The sequence below is a fragment of the Ranitomeya variabilis genome, chromosome 1 (assembly GCF_051348905.1).
Source record: "Ranitomeya variabilis isolate aRanVar5 chromosome 1, aRanVar5.hap1, whole genome shotgun sequence".
Lineage (NCBI taxonomy): Eukaryota > Metazoa > Chordata > Amphibia > Anura > Dendrobatidae > Ranitomeya > Ranitomeya variabilis.
The window spans coordinates 923,848,595-923,860,534 of NC_135232.1; the positions used below are offsets into that span (position 1 = coordinate 923,848,595).

An 11,940-nucleotide genomic window follows, 5' to 3' on the forward strand; every position below is an offset into this window, starting at 1 on the left:
AGACACAGTAAGCCATTCTCTGATGGGGAGTTTGTGAAAGAATGTTTGGTGGACTCTGTAGCAATAATTTGTCCTGAGAAAAAAGAAGCGTTTTCAAATGTGCCCCACTCCAGGCGAACCGTAACAAGACGGGTAGAAGACATTGCGGGGAATTTGGAATTTCAGCTTACAAACAAAGTTGATCATTTTATTTTTTTCCCTGGCTCTGGACGAGAGCTGTGATGTCCGTGATACCGCCCAGTTACTTATCTTTGTACGCGGAATAACAAATAACTTTGAGATGACTGAAGAGCTGGTAGCTTTGCGATCATTGAAAGGTACCACGAAAGGGAGTGATTTGTTCACCGAAGTAAATGCATCCGTGGACAATCTGGGCCTAAAATGGAACAAATTAGTAAGTGTTATAACCGATGGATGTCCAAATATGACAGGGAAAAATGTTGGACTTTTGAAGCGGATGCAAGATAAAGTGAATGAAATAAACCCAGAACAGAAATTGATATTTTTGCATTGCATTATACATCAAGAAGTGCTGTGCAAGTCGGTGCTAAAAATCAGCCATGTTGTTGATGTTGTAACTAAGATAGTTAATTTCATCAGGGCAAGAGCACTTAATCACAGACAATTTGTTTGACTGTTGGAGGAGCAAGAAAGTGAACATAGTGACATAGGCTACCACACAGCTGTGAGATGGCTCAGCCTTGGAAAGGTACTTAAAAGAGTATGGGACCTGAGAGCTGAGATTCAGACATTTTGTAAAATGAAAGGCAAAGACATCCCAGAGTTCTCAGATAAGCACTGGATAGCAGATCTGGCCTTTGCCATTGATGTGACTACACTAATGAATGAGCTAAATACAAAGCTGCAAGGCAAAGGCCTCTTTGCACATGAAATGTTCTCCTTGGTGACAGCTTTCATGAGAAAATTGAAGTTTCTTTCAAGCCAATTGAAGATCAATATTCTCACTCACATACCAACACTGAAAGAAGTCACACCATCAGCTGATCACCTCGACAAGTATTCATCCATGTTTGCGGCTTTACATGATGAATTTTTTCAGAAGATTTGAAGACTTCAAAGCAGTTGAGAGTGAAATGCACATGATTTCTTCTCCTTTTACATGCTGTGTGGATAATGCACCCAGTGATATCCAGTTAGAACTCATTGATCTGCAGTCTGACAATCTACTGGCACAGCTTTTTAAATCAGTATCACTGCTGGAGTTTTATTCTTCTCTCAAAGAAGAAAACTTTCCACACATAAGGAGGCATGCTCAGAGAATGTTAGTTCTCTTTGGATCTACCTACGTATGTGAACAAACATTCTCACTGATGAAGTTCAACAAATCCAGATACAGATCCTCTCTCAGTGATGATCACTTGTGTGCTGTTCTTCGCATATCCACCTCAGATATTGGACCTAACTTCACTGAACTTGTTCGGGCCCAAAACAGGCTAGATTACTCTCATTGAAGATTCTCATGTTATTGAAATGTTTCATTTACTGTTCTTTACCAAGTTAAATGGATGTCGGTCTTTAAAAAAAAAAAACTTCTACAACAACAAGTTTTCTACAGTTTTCTACAGTTAACAAGCTCGTTGCAGTTCATCATCTCATCATTAAATAATGATGTAAGTATGTCGTCCATATTTTCTTTGTATTGTAAATCTTTGCATTGTTTAACATACTGTTTGTTTATGAAAAGATAGCATATTATGTATACTAAAGTATTGGGTAAAAATGAGTTAATTATATTAGTCCGGCCCTCTAAAACCATCCCAATTTCTCATGCGGCCCCATGGCTAAATTAATTGCCCACCACTGTGCTACTCAATACTGGCCAGGGTCTGAATACTTATGACCAAGTGATATTTCGGTTTTTCTTTTGTAATACATTTGCAAAAATGTCTACATTTCTGTTTTTTCCAGTCAAGATGAGGTGCAGAGTATACATTAATGAGAAAAAAATCTACTTTTTTTTAATTTACCGAATGGCTGCAATGAAACAAAGAGTGACAAATTTAGAGGAGTCTGAATACTTTCTGTGCCCACTGTATATATATATATATATATATATATATATATATATATATATATATAGCCCAGCTGGGAACGCAGCCTCAGTGACCAGACATAACCTCAATTATGTTCATTCCCCAGTGGTTCTCAACCTGGACAGTCGCATCTTTGCACTGTCCGGGTTGAAAACTATTAATCCCCAGATATGGATTACGGTGTGGGACAGAACGACAGACGGGTATGGTATATTGTTGTTTTTTATTTTAGTTTTATTACAGGAGAATGAGGGCTTCTGTGGAATTAGGCATTAGGTGAGTATAACTGTGTTTGTTATTTTTAAATAAAATGGAAAACTGTGTTTAGTCTTATTTCTAACAAAAAAGGACTTTATTCTGGCTGTGTCTTATTTACCATGTAACTATAGGATTAGTATTGGATAGGTGACTTATAGACATTACTAAGATGTGGGCTTCATGTCACCTGATAATACAAAGGTGACATCAACCCCACAAATATGAAACCCCACTTAACACCGCTACAGAGCAAGTAGGAAGAACTGGACAAAGTGCCAGAATTGGTGCGTCTAATAAATGTGCCTTTTCTGGGCAGCTGCAGGATGCTATTTTTAGGCTGAAGGGACAATATCCATGGCCACTTACCAGCCTGAGAATACCGGCCCCCAGCTGTCTGCTTTAGCAAGGCTGGTTGTCAAAAATGGGGGGCCCCATGCCGATTTTTAAAATTATTTAATAATTAAAAATGTGGCAAGTGGACCCTTCTATTCTTGATAACTAGCCTTGCTGAAGCTGACAGCTGAGGGTTGCAGCCCCCAGCTGTGAGTATTGCATGGCTGGTTATCAAAACTACAGGGGAACCCATGCAGGGTTTTTTTAAAATTATTTATTTAGAGCGCAGGTGCGCTTCGGATAGCGTGGGAACCGTGGCTCTCAGAAGCACTATGCACGTGTTTGCAACGCTGTCACACAGCTTGGGAAACACTGGCTTTTGTGGTGTGTGTGTTCAGCTATATTCGGCGATTTAATCGACAAATTGACAAATATTGCAAATTTGGCGATCGTGAGCCAATCCGAATATTGAAATTTTCGCTCATCTCTGTTTCATAACTACAAGATTATCTTGTTTTTCACAGTGAGAGCTGAGAGCATTATTTTTTCAACTGGCTAACACGGTACCTACCACCTTTTTTTCTTTTAACTATATATTGCAATAAAACAGCATTGAAGTATATCTATGAATTCATGACATGGCAACTATGAGGGACTTCAGCAGGCCCAAGGTAACTTGTCAGCAACCCTTGTTTAATTTTCAGGGTCTTATGTGCAGCAAGAACAGAGCATCCTTAGGACCGCACACCTTAAATGCTGCTGTCATACATTGACAGCGGCATTTAAGAGATTAACAAGTGATTGGAACTTAGCTTCAAATGCTGATGTTACATGCAGATGCTGGCTGTATAATTCAGCTGGGATAGAGAGATGGGAGAAAAAGTGTCTGATAAGTGGAGAAATAAATATTTATTTGATGATATACTTTTCATTTATGCAAAGTTTGTAGAAAGTACAGTTCTCTTTTGAACATATACAAGATTTTTTTATCCCCAAAAATGCTGCATACTCCTCATAATTATGCCGATTTTTATGATTTTTACTCTTTTTCTAGACACATTGCAAGTGGCTAGTAACCCCTTTCCAAGCTTAGACGTATAGGTATAGGTTGCCTCCCTATATGCTGCAGGCTCCGACGCTGAGCCCGCCACTTTTCTGGCTCATGCCAGCTGATTTAATTAGCTGACATGTGCCCTTAACAGCTGAGGGTGGAAGCGCGATCCACCCGTGGCTGTAACATTCTAAATGCCGCAGTCAATCTCCAACAGCGACATTTAACATATGCGTGCTGGAAGTGCATCACTAATCCTGCCCATTGGCACCCATGTCACATGATGGCGGGTCGCCAAAGGGTTGGCATGACAATCCGGGGTCTGCAGGAAACAAATGAAAAATGGAGACCTCCTCTGTGTAGCACAAGTGATGAGATGATCAAAGCTTCTAGTCTCCCATGGAGAGTATTGAAGCAAGTGTAAAGTAAACAAAAATGTTTTTAAAAATTTTAAAAAATATATATACAGCTCTGTCAAAAATTAAGAGACTACCACATCAAAGCTCTGTCATGGGCAGCCCAATCTCCAGACCTGAACTCCATTGAAAACCTCTGGAATGTAATCAAGAGGATGATGTATAGTTACAAGTTACTTTATCTAAAAAACTTTATCTAAAAAACTAATTAAAGCTGCCAAAAAGAAAACAGAGAAGCACATTGCTAAGGAGAGTAAAACTAATCCCAAACTGTTCTTCAACTATATCAATAGTAAAAGAATAAAAACTGAAAATGTAGGCCCCTTAAAAAATAGTGAGGAAAGAATGGTTGTAGATGACGAGGAATGGCTAACATATTAAACATCTTCTTCTCCATGGTATTCACGGTGGAAAATGAAATGCTAGGTGAAATCCCAAGAAACAATGAAAACCCTATATTAAGGGTCACCAATCTAACCCAAGAAGAGGTGCGAAACCGGCTAAATAAGATTAAAATAGATAAATCTCTGGGTCCAGATGGCATACACCCACGAGTACTAAGAGAACTAAGTAATGTAATAGATAAACCATTATTTCTTATTTTTAGGGACTCTATAGCGACGGGGTCTGTTCCGCAGGACTGGCGCATAGCAAATGTGGTGCCAATATTCAAAAAGGGCTCTAAAAGTGAACCTGGAAATTATAGGCCAGTAAGTCTAACCTCTACTGTTGGTCAAATATTTGAAGGGTTTCTGAAGGATGTTATTCTGGATTATCTCAATGAGAATAACTGTTTAACTCCATATCAGCATGGGTTTATGAGAAATCGCTCCTGTCAAACCAATCTAATCAGTTTTTATGAAGAGGTAAGCTATAGGCTGGACCACGGTGAGTCATTGGACGTGGTATATCTCGATTTTTCCAAAGCATTTGATACCGTGCCGCACAAGAGGTTGGTACACAAAATGAGAATGCTTGGTCTGGGGGAAAATGTGTGTAAATGGGTTAGTAACTGGCTTAGTGATAGAAAGCAGAGGGTGGTTATAAATGGTATAGTCTCTAACTGGGTCGCTGTGACCAGTGGGGTACCGCAGGGGTCGGTATTGGGACCTGTTCTCTTCAACATATTCATTAATGATCTGGTAGAAGGTTTACACAGTAAAATATTGATATTTGCACATGATATAAAACTATGTAAAGCAGTTAATACAGGAGAAGATAGTATTCTGCTACAGATGGATCTGGATAAGTTGGAAACTTGGGCTGAAAGGTGGCAGATGCGGTTTAACAATGATAAATGTAAGGTTATACACATGGGAAGAAGGAATCAATATCACCATTACACACTGAACGGGAAACCACTGGGTAAATCTGACAGGGAGAAGGACTTGGGGATCCTAGTTAATGATAAACTTACCTGGAGCAGTCAGTGCCAGGCAGCAGCTGCCAAGGCAAACAGGATCATGGGGTGCATTAAAAGAGGTCTGGATACACATGATGAGAGCATTATACTGCCTCTGTACAAATCCCTAGTTAGACCGCACATGGAGTACTGTGTCCAGTTTTGGGCACCGGTGCTCAGGAAGGATATAATGGAACTAGAGAGAGTACAAAGGAGGGCAACAAAATTAATAAAGGGGATGGGAGAACTACAATACCCAGATAGATTAGCGAAATTAGGATTATTTAGTCTAGAAAAAAGACGACTGAGGGGTGATCTAATAACCATGTATAACTATATAAGGGGACAATACAAATATCTCGCTGAGGATCTGTTTATACCAAGGAAGGTGACGGGCACAAGGGGGCATTCTTTGCGTCTGGAGGAGAGAAGGTTTTTCCACCAACATAGAAGAGGATTCTTTACTGTTAGGGCAGTGAGAATCTGGAATTGCTTGCCTGAGGAGGTGGTGATGGCGAACTCAGTCGAGGGGTTCAAGAGAGGCCTGGATGTCTTCCTGGAGCAGAACAATATTGTATCATACAATTATTAGGTTCTGTAGAAGGACGTAGATCTGGGGATTTATTATGATGGAATATAGGTTGAACTGGATGGACAAATGTCTTTTTTCGGCCTTACTAACTATGTTACTATTTTATTATGTTACTATGTTACAAGCCATAAAACAAAGAAGAACTGCATAAATTCTTGCACCAGGAGCAGTGTGAAGGACTGGTGGAAAGCATGCCAAGAAGCATGAAAGCTGTGATTAAAAATCATGGTTATTTCACAAAATATTGATTTCTGAACTCTTCCTGAGTTAAAACATTAGTATTGTTGTTTCTAAATGATTATGAACTTATTTCTTTGCATTATTTGAGGTCTGGAAGCACTGAGGTTTTTTTTTAATTTTGAAGATTTCTACTTTTCAGAAAAAAAAATACCAAATGTATTGCTTGGAAATTTGGAGACATGTTGTCAGTAGTTTATAGAATATATGAAAAATTTACATTTTACTCAAAAATATGCTTATAAAGAGAAAAATCAGACAAACTGAATATTTTGCAGAGGTGTCTTAATTTTTGCCAGAGCTGTATATATAAAAGTTTATATAAAATCACCCGCCATTCGTCCCATGCAAAATAAAACATTAAAAATAAAAAAAGACCCATGTTTGGTATCTCCTTGTTCAGAAACGCCAGATTTATCAATATATAAAAAGAATTAATCCGATCGGTAAACATCGTAACGAGAAAAAAAATCGAATTAAGAATTACATTCTTTTGGTCTCCGCAACATTGCATTAAAATGTAATCACAGGCAATCAAAAGATCGTATCTACACCAAAATGGTATCAGTAAAAACATCAGCTCGGTACTAACAACATAAGCCCTCACCCAGCCCCAGATCACGAAAAATGGAGACGCTACAGGTCTCCGAAAATGCCAACTTTTTTGGGGGGCAGAAACTTTGGATTTTTTTTTTCACCACATAAATAAAAAAGAACCTATACATGTTTGATATCTATGAACTCATAATGACCTGGAGAATCATAATGTCAGGCCAGTTTTAGCATTTAGTGAACATGGTAAAAGAAACAAAAAACAATTGTGGAATTGCACTTTTTTTTGCATAGTCACTGCTCTTTTAAAAAAAAATGTCCCATTTTCCAGTACACTATATGGCAAAACCAATGCTGTCATTCAAAAGTACAACTCGTCGATGGAAAAATAAAAAGTTATGGCTGGCTCTGAGAAGTAGGGGTCCAAAAAATGGAAACTGAAAAATGGAAAAACCCAAGGTGGTTGAAGGGGTTAATGAACAAGAAGTGTTTTAAACCATTAACAAGAAATTGTCACCATGAAAATACAGTCCAACATGCAGGCACCATGTTATAGAAGGGAGGGAGCAGTGTTTATGGATAGATTGTTTTGTGAGAAAAGATTCAGTGTAACTTGTGTTTCCTTAATTTAAACCACTTTCGGGGCTGTGCCCACGATGCGGGAAGTAAGCGGATCATGTGCAGATGGTACCCGGGGTGGAGAGGAGACTCTCCTCCAGGCCCTGGGAACCATATTTGTGTAAAAAAAAAGAAATAAAATAAAAATATAATGATATACTCACCTCTCAGTTCTGCACGCGGCCGTCCGGTCTCAGGGTTGCTGTGCGAGCGGGACCTGCGGTGACGTCGCGGTCACATGACCGTGACGTCGCGGTCACATGACCGTGACGTCACAAAGGTCCTTCTCGCACAGCATCTTTGGAACCAGACCGCCGCGTGCAGCGCCGAGGAGATCGCAACGTCAGATGGTGAGTATAAACCATTTTTTAAATTATTTTTAACATTACTATTGATGCTGCATATTGCTGCATATGCAGCATCAATAGTATAGGAGTAAAACCCGCAGCGGAAACCGCAAAACAAGCCGCGATAAATCTGCAGGGATAACCGCAGCGGTTTTGCCCTGCAGATTTATCAATTCCGCTGCGGGAGAACCCGCAGAGGACCCGACCTACGTGTGCACATAGCCTCAGGGTGACAGATTCCCTTTAACTATTGTGGTGCACTACATGTGCACTAAATTCCTAACTTAGTTTTGTTAGGACATCTGCCCCTATGTTTGTGAGCATCTGAGGTCATAGGTAATAATGCAGAATAATGCAGAATTGGGCATTTTGTACATTGCACATGGACTGCCCTAAGATCACTTACAGATTTTTGCCATTGTATTTTAGCTAGTGTTTTGATCATAAATTCTGAAACATCTGGTACATATTAACAAATGTGGCATGCATATTAATGAGCACTCAGGTTTATTACAAGTCATTGTGCACTTGGTTTAAATTTCAGGAAATTAGGTTTAATTGAGGAACAGTTTATCTTCATTTACATTCTATTTTCTTAATTTACAGTCTTGATTGGCAACAAGAACTCGGTATTACCTTACGTCTACTTGTTGGTCGGCTGCTGTAGACATCCTTTTGTGGTGGAATTATTCCATCTAATGATAACATAGAACTTCTTGCCTGCATAGTATTTTGCTTGGTAGAGCTGTAGCCGGTGCTCCACAGCTTTAAGGGTGGACAGGTCAAGGTTACCTTCATCTGACACGCAATAACATCCGTCAAATGACATAAGAATACAAAATATGGTATTTTTATTTTAAGCCAATGTACACTTCTAGTACCTTGAGAAATTCTGAATAAAGAGCTCAAAATGATATTGGGCTCAAATTATAAAAATGTGAAATACGAAAAGTACCCCATTACCTAATATTTGCATACTGTATAACAGTTTGTGGTATACAGAGGTAAAAGGTGAGATGCTGATGTAAAAATAGCACCCAGACACTGCAGTGCATGAAAATACCAGTATAAATGGCCAATCCTCTACACCAATATTTGTATCATGGGCATACATTGTGGTGGGAAAGATTTTGAGCCTGTGACGCCCACTACACCCATACTGGTATCCTGCTAATTTCCATGAATACTGAATTACATAGCATTTCCTCTGTAGCAGGAACAGACATACCATTGGTGCAACTGTGCAGTCATACAAGGCCCCCCAAATAAGGGGGTCCACATCCACCTCCAAAGCAGATGCAATTGTGCAGTATGATGAGCTATGGGACTGCAAAGGGTCCATGTGCTGTACGGTACTTGGACAGGGGCCCTCTTCTGTCTGTGTCTGCTTCTTCTCTGCAGCATCATTGCAAGGGAAATCTGCAGGTGCCAATAGCTAGCCCCAGAAAGAAAAGTCAGGGATTTCTAATTACAGAACACCTTACATACAATCACTTCACCATGGGAGAAACTCCAAAAAGGATTCACTACATGGAACAACCCCTTAGACTGCTGATAAGGTAAAGCAAGTTTTCCTGTAATATAATGTACAATAGCATTCTGGTTACAATGAAGTGCTGGAAAGTCTTAAGTTGCAAAGCAAGCCAGGATAACCTCCCTGCAGATGTAACAGCAGCAGTTATTTCCAGACATATGTCTCCACACAAGTCATTTATGCATTCAGGTAAATTAGGGAAAGTGGACTGTCAGTAATCAACATAGAATTTTAAGTCATATTGAAATTAGTTGTTCAATTTCTATGTTCTTTTGTTTTCTTCATTTATTCATTGTAACCGTTGAGCCTTGTTTGAGAGCGCGCACTTGTCTCTTCTACTAAAGTCCTCAAACTTTAACAGCATCCTGACAGCTATTTAATCAAAAGCAGTAAATGTAACTATCTACTAATGCTTTGTGTATTCTCAGACTTTCCAGTGCTATTAGACAGTCCTCAGAGGAGACGTTTTTGTGGCCAGGTCCAAAAAAAATCAGTGCAATGAGAGTTGGTTCTTGCTACTCTGGCTTAGTCACTCAGTGGTGAGCACTATTGGTCTGTAACACCGGGGTTCTGGGAGAAAATCCCACCAACATCAGCAAGGAGTCTGTATGTTCTTCCCGTGTTTGCGTGGGTTTCCTCCGGGTACTCCGTTTTCCTCCCACACTCCCAAGACATACTGAAAGGGAATTTAGATTGTGTACCGCAATGGGGACAGTGATCATAATGTCTGTAAAGCGCAGTGGAATTAATGGCGCTGTATAAGTAAGCTTAACCCCTTAACGACCAGGGGTATTTTTGGTTTTGCATTTTCATTTTTTGCTCTCCTTCTTTCCAGAGCCATAACTTTTTTGATTTTTTGTTCAAAATGGCCATGTGAGGGCTTGTTTTTTGCGGTACGAGTTGCACTTTTGAAGGACATCATTGTATTTTCCATGTTGTGTAATAGAAAACAGGAACAAAATTCCAAGTGCGGTGAAATTGCAAAAAAAAGTGCAATCCCACACTTGTTTTTTGTTTGGATTTTTTACTAGGTTCACTAAATGCTAAAACTGACCAGCCATTATGATTCTCCAGGTCATTACCAGTTCATAGACACCAAATATGTCTAGGTTCTTTTGTAAGTGGTGAAAAAAAATTCCAGAACTTGTAAAAGAAAAAAAAAAAGTTGCCATTTTCCGAGAGCCGTAGCGTCTTAATTTTTCAGGATTTGGGGCCGGGTGAGAGCTTATTTTTTGCATACTGATCTGACATTTTTATTGATACCATTTTAGTTGTAGATATGATCTTTTCATTGCCTGTTGCATTTTATTGCAATGTTGCAACGACCAAAAAACATAATTCTGGCGTTTTGATTTTTTTTTCTCGCTATGCCGTTTACCGATTTGATTAATTATTTTTTTACATTGATAGATTGGGAATTTTGAATGCGGCAATGCCAAATATGTGTAGATTTGATTTTTTTTTACTGTTTTATTTTGAATGGGACAAAAAGAAGGGTGATTGGAACTTAGATTTTTTACATTTTTTTTATATTTTTAAAAAAACATTTCTATAACTTTTTACTTGCTTCAATAGTCTGCATGGGAGACTAGAAGCTGCACTTGGTCAATTGCCTCTGCTACATAGGGCTGTAGTCCTGCTCTATTTAGCAGATATGCTCACTTGCTACTTGCTATGAGCGCCGACCACCAGGCGATGCTCATAGCAATCCAGCAATGACAACAACAGGGGTATCCTACTGACCCCAAGTTGTCATGCCAACCCATTGTCGACCCTCGGTCATGTGACATGGGTGCTGATGGGAGGAGGTAATGAAGCACTTGCTGGGTGTGCATGTTAAATGCCACTGTCAGCGTTTGACAGCATCATTTAACATGTTAACAGCCGCAGGTGAATCGCGATTCCACCCGCGGCTGTTACGGGCACATGTCAGCCGCCTGACCTTTCTGCTCCAAATCGGAGGATGAAACCTACTTTCCAGCTCAGCCTTTGGCCTGAGGACAGGCCGTACACCTCAGAGCTTTGTTGGCCAAGTGTCCTGTGAGTCCCCCACCCAGGCTGGACATTCCATCTCTGACCGCAAAGGTCTCCCCTCCAACATCAGAGACACCTTGCCCAAAATTGGAGGTAATACTCAGCCATCATGTCGCTAGAGGAATGGATTGTGAGAGTGACTCAGGCTAAAAAGGAGGGATCAGGGGGTCCTGTCCTGAAGGAGAGGAGCTTGCCTAACAGATTACTGAAGGCAGAGTGAGGCATTATGATGATGAACAGGGTGTCGGATTTGTCATTGAGGAATGGACCAGACACAAGGTCTACATCAATGCCAGCTCCCTCTAGTAGGGGCCAAGCCTACAGAAAGGAGAACGCCTTCAGTTCCTCCAAGAAGAAGAACAGAGGAGCTGATTCACAATTGCGGACTCCACGATATGGTCTCAGGCACAGGAGGTACCTGTGGATATTCCACCTCCTCGGGAGGCAGACATACCTAAGGCCACCCCATTCTTGGGAATTAGAGTATGGAATGACAAAGAGTAAACTGTTTC

At 40.1% G+C, this 11,940-nt stretch overlaps 1 pseudogene; it reads left to right on the forward strand.

Annotated features, from left to right (window-relative positions):
- Window positions 1-280: 280 nt before the first annotated feature.
- On the forward strand, window positions 281-1,069 carry LOC143799525 (general transcription factor II-I repeat domain-containing protein 2A pseudogene; annotated as a pseudogene).
- Window positions 1,070-11,940: the final 10,871 nt, after the last annotated feature.